Raw genomic sequence first — 11,658 nt, forward strand, 5'->3', positions numbered from 1 at the left:
AAAAAATTACTCTTGTATTCTAGTAATTTAATCGAGTTTCTAATTTATATTAATTTTCTCATATTAACTTTTAAATCAAATTTGACATGTTTTGATCTATTTAAATTTAGAATGTATCGTGTGTGTGTGTGTGTGTGTGTGTGTGTGTGTGTGTGTGTGTGTGTGTGTGTGAGAGAGAGAGAGAGAGAGAGAGAGAGAGAGAGAGAGAGAGAGAGAGATATTATACTAATTATTTAATATATTAAAAAAAATTAGCAGTATCGCTACTTCAAAATATGTTTGGTGTCAAATTGAAATTTTTAAAAATTATTTGAATTATTCAATATTATATCTAACACATAAGCTTTAAATAATTATTTTAAATACCTAAGTATTTCTCTACATATTTTTTCATATATTTTTTAAAACATATGCATAAATTCTTAAGAGTATTTTCCTTATCTATACTTTTACATTTTCTATATCTATAAATCAATGTATAAGCTAATTTGACAAATAATTCATTTAAATGAATTAAAAGAACAAAATAGTTAGAGCATCTAAAGGCTATTATTATGAGGAATACTTAATCTACATAAGAGATTACAAATGGAAATGAATGATGACATTGAGTAATATTGTAGTTTGAATCTACACCAACCAATCACATTTGTTTCAAATATTTTGGATTTGATAAATGGGGAATCTATAGTCATGTTAAAAAATCTATTCAAAGAAATGATATACTAAATTTGTATTAATTTTTTAAATAGTTCATGTGACCTTTCCTACTTTTATATTTTGTATGCATGTCTATATAATTTTACTCTATTTATATTGATGAATCTAGAATAGTTTATCAATAAGATAAAAAAAAATTCGTGGACTAAAACTAATAATACTCAATGCTTCTAAAAACTAAGAAAATTATTAAACATTTAAATTTTCATCACCAAAATTAATAACTTATCAGTTACCTCCACTCACCATACATTCATTTCATTTTCCCTCTTGAAAACACTTGCCAGGGTACCGAAGCCAACAAAATAGGGTGCATTGAAATAGTTTAGAGATGGTCGACATATAGAGGTTCCAACAAATTGAAGTTGTTTATGATTGTACCTAAGCTCTTCATATTTAAATTCAGTGTGTTTGTGATGGACTTTTACACTGGCTATGATCTTTTGTAGACACGTGCAAGGTGAGAGATTATGAATTTGGCAAGAGTGAGGGGCTAAGAGAAACTAGGGATGGTTACTAGATCCCCATCAAAGCCTATGTGGAAAGAGAGGTGATAATGGAACAGCAAATATCCTAAATGGATGTACCACTATTTTGGGTATGCCCACTTTGGTCACAATCTCCTTGCTCTAACCCTGGAAGAAATCATTGATGATAAAGACCCTACAACAAGAGAGGGTGCAACATGTACTCATTTCCTATTATGGTTAGAATAATGAGCTCGAGGCTTCTAGAGACCAGAGAAAGAGAGAGACTCAAGAGAGGAATCATATTCCCCTCTACAAGGATTATGAATACTAGTACATAAGGCTTCTTCCTCTTCAAACTATATTTCCATGTGTTTCTAATTCATTATGAATTGTAATTTATAGCAAATTTTATTGTTTAGCAGTATAACATAAGAACTTTAATAGGAGCATAGACCTTAACTTTATGGGGACACTAAGCCATTCAAATATTTTTATGGAGGAAAGAGGTGGATTTTGAAGTATGACTCCACTTATGATCTGATTCAGATTACCTAGGACCCAAATGAAAAATGGTCCTAATACAAAATTTGGGTTGTAAAGAGGAATGGAATACAAATAAATAAACTCCCTTAGGCCCTTAACAGATAATGTGAATGTTAAATTGAACTAAATTCATAAGAAATATAAACATGCTCTGTGAATACAATAAGCACAACTAAGATGCAAATCTAGGGAAACAATATGAAAGGAAATAAATGTAAAAGACTCACCTTGAAATGCATAGAGGAAAATGTATTTATTCTCAATAACTTTGGGATCTATTTATTTTGTGAGTTTCCATCCACAAATATTGGAATGCAATGATGAAAGGAACAAAAACCAAAATCCAAGACTAAAGGACTAGGTCAACTTGGAAGGACTTCCTACAACTAGGTTGATGTAGTTTACAACTCTTAAAATGACAACTCCATAAATTTTTTGAATTGCAGTTTATAGATCTATAATTATTTTTACTCCCAGCCTATAAATCAACACAAAAAAGAAAGGTTTTGAGGTTGGAACTTGATGAGGGCTTACCTCAGTCAAGCCGTAGGTTAAGAAATTAATCATAAATGAGAAATGTAAATGTAAAGGAGTGTAACTTGAACAAGATAAATTTCAAAATTCACATTGCTCATGTGTATGTAATATCAATATTGAATTAGGAATGTAGGGTATCTCTACACTTTGTAATGGATATATCATAACTCCATTATGGGTCCATGTATATCAATATGCATTAATGAAGAGGATGAATTCTTCAATGTGAATCTCCTTTTTTGATGGCCAAAAATACACTAGATCTTCAAGTGGAAATGCTCACAAAGGATTCTCCAATGTTGGATAGAATTCTACTTGCTTGAATATTTAAAAATTGCTTGAATTCTTGAACTCCTTGAGTGCAAATTCATTAAATCTTCACTAGAGAAAATTCTTGAGTATGTTAATGAATGATATGTGAATTTCTTGATGATATTATGAAATAAAACCTCCAAGTCTCCTTATATATAAGTTTTTGGGAGGAAAAACAATACAATTTGACTGGATAATGGTCAACAAGTAATTACACCCACGAGGACTTTTGATCCCTAAGATCTGAAACACTAGATGACTAGGTTGACCTAGGTTAACCTACTCTAAGACTATGTCAACCTAGGTTGACCTAGTCCAAGACTATGTCAACCTAAGTTGACCTAGTCTAAGACTAGGTCAACTAGATTAGCTTATTCATACTAGGGCAATCAGAGTCAACCTAGTATAGGAGGACATGTCTTCAGTGCCATAGAAAGGGTAGATGTTAGAGAGATAAGGTTGAAAGATGGAAGATAGAAGAAGAAAAGAGAGAAAAGCATGCATGAGCATATCCATGGTCCATAGAGAGAATCATGAAGAGAAGGGAGCTCAAGGGTCTTAAAAGGCAAGCATGATCATTTTAACATGGTACATTAATCCCTCACATTAGTGGGAGTACAATTTTTTTCAAAACTGATGGTAGAGTAGATCAAGAAAAAAAAGAGAAAAAACCTAATTATGACAAAAGAGGAAAGAAATCATCATCTCCCTAATAAACTTGAGTCTTATCACATCTAGAGTCAAAATAAGATAGATAAGAACTATTAAAAAAAAGGTGTAGTTGCTTTACCAAAAGGTTTTGTGTGTCTTATTGTTAACCACAAAGGAAGAAGGGAAGATTTAGGAAGGAAGGTCTATTAAAAAGGTGATGGATTTGAATAGTCTAGTAAGTGTGTTTGGCATGCTAGACAACTTATCGGAGATGAACCAAATGGTCTAGCAATGTGTGTGGTGTTCTAGTCACTCAATCAAGGGATTCAACTTCAAGGGAACTCCATGTCCAAAAAAGAACAATCAAAAAGTGATCAATGCATAAGAATGTCTGTGTCATTATGACATCAACACTAGGCTTCCTAGACTATTAATAGTCAAAAGAAGGGTCAAAAGAAGGATCAAGCTTCCCAAATTGTTAGATTTTACAGAGAGATCTAAAAAGAAACCAAGCTGCCAGGAGTAGTCTAGAGTTTTTTGAAAGAAAAAAGAAAAAAGGGAGACGATAAGAAGCATGAAATAAGAATGCATAGATTTGGGTATATCTTAGAAATTATACCAAGTACTAAGGCTGAATTACTCCAAGCAATACATAAAATCCATATTTGTATTCCATGGAAAAAGGATTAGTAAAGCGTATGTCCACTTGTTACAATGATTACAAATGCATTAACAATAGAAATAGCTTTAACAAAAGTATTCATGCATCCACGAAATAACATTTCTGCTCTAAGGTGCCCCATGAGGAGAAACATATCAAGGGAAAACAAAAAGATAATGCACAAAACAAATCAACTAACTAAAAGGTCAGTAAGAGAATAGAATAATATGAAATATTATGTTAGGTATTAAAATAGAATCATTTTCAAAGGAAGTACAATTACAACATGATGGACGAGAATACACAAAAGAGATATATAAAGATAAGTCTTTTTGGCCAATAACATAGAGAAGAAAAGGAGTCAGTGCTACCTGTAGACACCTAAAAACCTTTAGAAAATAAAGTATTTTTATTTTCTGAAAAATTCCTGATGACATCGTCATTTATTAATTAATTAATTATTTTATTTATTTATTTATTTTTATGCCATTAAATCCCTTTATCTTAATTAAAAATATTTAATTAAGGAATCCCTCCCAAAAATTTTTAAATCTTATTTAAACATTATTTCCTTATTTATTAATTATTCAATTAATAAATTGACCAAAAAACTCAAAATAAATAAAAAATTTATTTTTTGCCCAAAACTTGGCCAATTTCGTTAAGACCACTAACCTCTTCTAAAATCTTCTAATCCTTCTTTAATTTTGATTAAAGGCTAATCCCATCATTTCCTACCCCTAATCCCAACTCAAAATATTTAATTAATATTAAATATTAATCCTCATGTTTATTAAAAAAGTTTTAATAAATATCTCCTCAACCCAAACCCTTGAAATAAATAAAACTTTATTTATTTCCTAAAAATCTAATTTATCCTCATCCTAAGAAGTTCTAGACTCTTCTAGAAAGTCTTCATCGTCGTCCTAGGAAATTCTAGACTATTCTAGAAAGTCTTTATCCTCATCCAAAGTCTAGACTCTTCTAGATGATTTCTTTAAAACTAATCCTAATCCCCTCCTAACCTTGTCACATTCCCTAAACATGGGTTAAAACTTCCTAACCCAAGACAAAGTTAACAAATATCTCCTCCTTCACCCCCCCCCCCCCATTAAATGCCATCCACTTGTCTATCCCTAAGCTAATCCTAAACCATCCTAATCCATCCTCTAATCATTTGTGCAAGCCTAATCAAGCTTAAAACCCTCCTAATCAAGCCCAAGTCAAAATTGCTCTCATCTCCCTCAAAATATCTCAGCCATAAAACTTTATGAAGCCCACTAGGCCATAAATGAGTCTCCCAAGCCCATTTATTGCTCTTACAAGCCATTATGATGGTCTTTATGAAGATTTTATCCCTTGAGCCTCCTTTTTTGACTCATCCTTCCCCTTTCCTCCATCGTCTCACCATGTGACATGTGTCATTCCTTGATTGGCTGTAAGGAAGCGCAATCCATGTGCTCTCCTCTCATGCAATCTGACCCCTCCATGAGCTTTTTCCCATCCTTGCATCTTAGCCCTCAATCCCTCAAGCCTTTTGCCTATAAATTGGATCCTTCCCCTTTGCAAAACAACACAATCCATGAAGTAAAGTCATAATGTCATTTTAAGAAGCCATTTTACATCAAAACCATACACTCACACCCAAATTCCAACTCCATTTGAAGCCATTTTTGAAGCATAAGCTTGAGCATACATCTTATCTATTTAGACAAAACCACTCAACAAGAGAGCTTCTTATTGAGAGAGTCCATTAATGGCTCATATTCTCAATTGAGAGCTCATCTTAGTCTATCTTGAAGTTTATGAATTTTTTTTAGTTTGTAGAAGCTTTATTTAAATTTGGTTTCTATTAGCATACTAACATTGCTCATATACATTTTGGCACGCCCGGTGGGACCCCACATGGGTCATCTTCATTAGCTTTTTTAGTCAAGGTTTGTATGTCATTTGCTAATTTTGACTAATTTTTTTTGTTTTTGTGATTTTTAGGATTTTATAAATTTGTTTTGTAGGTCCACATGAGCATGAAAAAGACAAAGGAACTCATAATCTATCTCATAGTGTTTGCAGATTTTTCAAGCTTATAGGTGGACAAAGCACTTGGAATTCTTCTTCCTCTTCTTGTCTATATTCTTCTTATTCCATCTACTTCTTCTTCTTCTTCTTGTGGGAGATCTTGGGCATTTTTTTTGAAGGAAGCAAAATCATACACACTTCTTTTTAGTGCTTAAAATGAACCCCTAAATCATACTTAAATCCATTAAAAACTAAAAATTTGCAAAACAAAATAAATAAATAAGCCTTTTAACAAGTGAAACTAAACCAATTCAATCATTTGCATCCTTGCAACATCAAGGTTTTAGATGCATTCATGCAAAGTTAGGAACACTTCATGTTTGGAAATTTAAAAAGAACTTCAAGTTTCCATTTCAAAAGGTTCAAAATCAACACTAAGTGCACACTAAAATCTAAATCAAACTCAAAGCATCAATCAAGGATAAAATGAACCTCATTTGCAAATATTTTAAAGTTCTTTTAAAAATCTCATGAAAACTAAGAGTCCTGAATGGTTGCCAAAAATTGTCCTAAAAGCTTTGTTATTTGTTCCAAACAAATGTCTTGTTGCAAAATTTTGAATGTTTCTTAGGTTTTTCATGCATCAAAACAATCTAGGAATATCATTTTTGGGCTTAAAATATGCAAACTAGAACACAAAATCTTGAATGAAAACCAAAATCCAAAGAGTCATTTTCACTTTTGAGTCCAAAACAATCTTGAATGATCTAAGGTTAAAAATAAAGCACTTCATAGTTCTTAAAACAACACACAAAATCTCAATCTTGAATGCTCAAAGGAAAAAACTTGAATGTTTAATCACTTGTCTTTGAATGCATGTTGCTAAACACACTCTTGAATGCCATGGATTAAAATCAAATTTTCCTTGAATGCATGATTAAACCAACAAATCCAATCTTGAATGCCAAGGATCAATTAACCATTGCAATATCAAACACTTCATTTGGAGCTTCTAAAATTGAGCAAAACAAATCTCTTTTCCACATGCAATTTAGGTAAAGTTTGATTTTTGGACATTTAAGAAACTTTGTTAAGTTAAATACAAATTTGCAAAAATCAATTTGAGTAGTTCCTTGGACTCACCTCTTTTCTAATCACCCATCAATTCAACCATTGGTTGCAATCTCAGCGCCATTTATGGGGATGGGTCTACTTGAAAAAGGTGTTAAATGTTCCACAATCTAGCTCACTCACTTGGTCTTTGAACGTTTGCTTTAACTTTATCAAAAATTTTAAATGGCCAAAAATCTAGATTAAATCGATCACACTTCAAGTTTGGGCACTAAAATTGAACAACTATTGACGTGGAGGGCATCCAGGCGCGCGCTTGACAAATCGAGTCTCACACATCTTTGGTTTGGGCTTAAAACAAAATCACACCAACTCTTGAATGCTTTAAAAGAAATTAATCGATACTTGACGTGGAGGGCCTCCGGGTGCATGAGTTTTCTTTTGTTGACCATAAGTCTTCTTCTTGTTTACATTCTTCGATCGATTTACTTTTGTTGGCGCTTGAAGTTGGAATTGAACATTGTCTCTTAAACATGAGTGCTTGCAAAGTCTAGATTAGCACACATAAGAGTCAGTTGGTAAAAGAACAAGCATGTTTTTTTTAGCCCAAGGTCATCCAAGTCTTCTCTCCCCTTGTCATCTCCGAGGCCATCTTGGGTGCATAAGATTAGGATCCAAAACCTTGTTTCTTTTTAGGAGGCATGCTTAGGGATTTCATCACCCCTTGGATGACCTCAACTCCAACATTCTGGTGGAGTATAAGAATCGAGAGGTGAATCGAAAGACACCTCTCTTTGAATCAAGATTTTTGTCACTTGGGCTAAGCCTCAAGGAACTTTATACCCTTGAGAAGTGAAAGAGGAGAATTGGGTTACCGCTCCTCTCGGCTATGTGATATCTTGTTGGTTTCATCTACGGATTTGGGCCTCACGTACCTTTGGGTATATCGAGGATTCCCTAGCTAAACCAACTGTCAACCTTGTAGACAACCATCTAGAGTGTTAATTTGTTTGAAGTGATTGATCGAAACATTTGTAAAACATACACACTCCTCAGTGCAAGTATCACATTCTAAGAATCAAAAACTTCTATCTGGTTGTTCTTATCTATTGCTTGCTTTTTTATTTGTTGAATGAATGTTTTCCAAACTTGGTCAATCCTAGCTTAGGGTACACTTAGCGTAGTCACTACCTATTCCAGAAGTTGAACAAGTTGAAGCAAAATAACCGAGGTCTCTCAAAGCCAAGTAGATTCAAGAATTGATGTCAGAGCAACCCAAACCCAAACATAAGTTCCACAAAGTTAAACTCAAACCATCTCAGGCATACCAAGAACTTTCAGCCAAGAGAAAGGAACTAACACTAAGTCCTCGAATTTCCAAACTCCACAAAGTAGAGGATAAAGCTGCCAACGAAGCACTTCATGAGGCCTGGTTAGAGTGCACCATCAAATTTAGCCAACATCCAGGAGTTAATCCTGCTTATGCCTTACCAACTAGGCATGATTTCTATGATTAGACACCCTTGTTTCTCCACACCTTCTTGGATAAGCTTCACCTTAGAGTCATCTTTGTAGAAAATTTAGCCATCTTAGGTTATCCCCTTAAGCATTATTAGCCCATCCATCTCATTTAGGACCAAACAATCTAGCCAGAAATCCAAAATCTTCACATCCAAGCCTTCAAAAATTGTTGTCACCTTGCTAAAAGTTTTCCATTCCTAAAATCTTTCAAAACCACCAATCTCACCAAGGTTATCCCTTTGGCAAAGCTTTGTCTAGGGTAATCTAGCTTTGCCACTTGTTAGCCCTCATCACATTGAGCTAAAGGTTGGGATCCACAAGTGGTCAATCTCATATTCTTCCTAAAGGATCATCAATCTATCCGTAAGTTGACACAATCACCACCAAGCTTGCACATAGGAAAGCAGACCTTTTGTGCTTTGGCAACATATCTTTGAAGTTAGAATCCCCAACCCAATCCTCCTTAGGTTTTGTCATATAGCTTTGCCTCAACCTAGGAAATCATTTGCATAGAAAAGCCTTCCTCCCTTTTGCATCCACCAGCATTTTTTGCATCTCATCCCTAGGAGCATTTTTCATGCCACCCATCACTCGCTTAGCCAAGAAGAAAGAAACAATGGAGCCCTATTATTTGGATCGAATAGCCTCACCCCCCTTGAGCACTCAGCCATCCTTCAGCCCAGAGAAAGCTATGCCATCATCTACTGATATTGAAGCTTTCATGAACCAACCAAGAAATGCAGTATTGGTAAACGCCATTATAGACAAGAACAAAGAGAAAATCATGGCTAATTTTTGAAGGGAGAATGTAGGAACCTTTGACTTTGGAAAAACCCCTCCATTATCAGATCCATCTCACCTGTTGTTTGGGTAGCTACCACCACCCATAGGCTCTTATGATCCAAATTATCCTTAATATATGCCAAAAGAAGAGCCTCCAGCCAATCCATATGATTCAACAGACCCAAACATACCATCATCCACCCAAGCTGAAATCTCCATGCCGCAAGCCAACCTAGCCACCACCACTCCATCCTTGGTTCATACCTCTCCGCTCCAAACCCCCTTTACCCAAAACACCTCACCGTTCATGCCCTTCACTATTGTTGTTGCTGCTCCCCAACCCAGCCTTCCAAATACACCCATCTCCCAAATTAGTGCTAGCATCTTTGGCCAACCTCAGCAATATACAATAGGGATTTCGCCCATGGGGCCAAGTAATCAACCTTTCATCACCCCCAGCTTGTTCACCACAACCCAAAGCACAATCCCATCATTTCCATTAGGTCTTGGGAGCTCAGTGACATCAGCCACAAATCCACAAGCTACTACCCTCACTCCACAAAGCTATCAAACCCCACAAGCTACTACCAATGTTCTGCCTAGCTCTCAAGTGACCCAAGCTCCCGCCACCACTCTACCAAGCTTCCAAATCTAGCCACCAAGCTATCAAACCCCATCAATTCCATTTCCTAGCTTTCAATTCCCACCACCTCTACCACCAACTAATCCATTACCTCCTATTATCAACTACTTTTCAATGCCACTGCTAGGAGGTAACCCACCAATTATTTGCAGGTACCATCCCAAATGAGGGCACAACCCACATACCTTAGTCAAACCCCACAAGCCCCCCCATCCTTTCCCCAAGCTTCATAACCATCTTATACCTTACCTCCACAAAGCAATTCATTTATCCCACAACCAGCTTATGTTCCTCAATCCTAACCTCAAATCCTATATCAACAGCAAGCCTCGTAGCACATGCAGCACTATGCGCCACCTCTCCCTTAGCAAACCGTCATCCACCATGTAGTTGCCCAAATAGTGTACAATCCCTATCAGTAAATCCCTTATAACCATCCATATTCAGTGGCCGCATCTAGTGCATACCTACCTCAAGGCACTCCTACATTGGGGGCACCCCAGCCATCACCCATTAATTCAGAATGGGAAGCCATAAAAACAGCTTTGAAGAACATCCAAGAGGGAAATGATCCAAAAAATTTCAAGTTTGAGATTGTGTGCCCTTAACCATTTGATAGAGCCATTACCATGACACCATTCCCCAAGCATTGTGAGACACCCAAATTTGACAAATTTAGAGGAAAAGGAGACCCTGTCACAGATATCAAAGAATTTTACATGCAGTGCCAAGAAGTGGCATACGATGACATCTTCCTCTTGCGTCTCTTTCCCAAAAGCTTGGTTGGACCAACTCTTGAATGGTTTTATAGAAATCCACTATGGCACAATTAAAATTTTTGCTGAATTATTTGAGGCATTTGTAGCCCAATATGCCCATCTTGTTGAAACAGAGCTATCAGTAGTTGATCTTGTCCACACCAAGAAAAAAGGTGGAGAAAGCCTTCCTGAATATTTGCAAAGATGGAAAACCCTTACCACCTGCATATCTTGCACCTTGCCAAAGTGCCATTTGGTGAAAATGTTTATTGATAATGCCCATCCTAGCTTGGCTCACCACATGACCATGAACTGTTTGCAGACCTACAAAGATATCAAAGAGAAAGGAATGATCCTTGAGCAAGGACTCATTAAAGATGGTGTGGTCAAGATTTACAAGGAAGCCAACCAAAATCAATCACATTACAATGACAAGTCTAGGTATTGGAACAAAAACAAGCATGTTGCAACAGATGGCGTCACTGACACCAGACATGTGAATATTGTTGGTCCTTCTCACAACCAGTCCAACCCACCCTATAAACCAAACAATCAGCAAGCTATCAACTACCAATAGTAGAATAACCACAACTATCAAAACCATAATCCAAGATCAAACTTTTAAGGGTCTAGCAATCAAGCTAATACCATCAATGTAGTTGCAGGACAAAAGACCAGATTCCAACCTACACCTAGAAACTATACACCCCTTGGTGAGCCATTGGATGTCATTTTTGAGAAATTAGTCAAGGAAAACCTTATCAAATTTCCTCCTACCCAGAAAATTGACCCGAGCCAATCCAAAGCTGCATGGTACAAAGACAATGAGCACTGCAAATTTCATAGGGTACAAGGTCACACTACCCTCAAATGCATGAAACTGAAAGACTATGTGCAGGACCTCATTGATCGGAAGGAAATCACTGTTGGTGCCCAAACCTCTCCCAATGCAGGCTTATAGATCTATCA

Source organism: Cupressus sempervirens, chromosome 5 (assembly GCF_028749045.1).
Source record: "Cupressus sempervirens isolate cs-2001-9-10 chromosome 5, ASM2874904v1, whole genome shotgun sequence".
Lineage (NCBI taxonomy): Eukaryota > Viridiplantae > Streptophyta > Pinopsida > Cupressales > Cupressaceae > Cupressus > Cupressus sempervirens.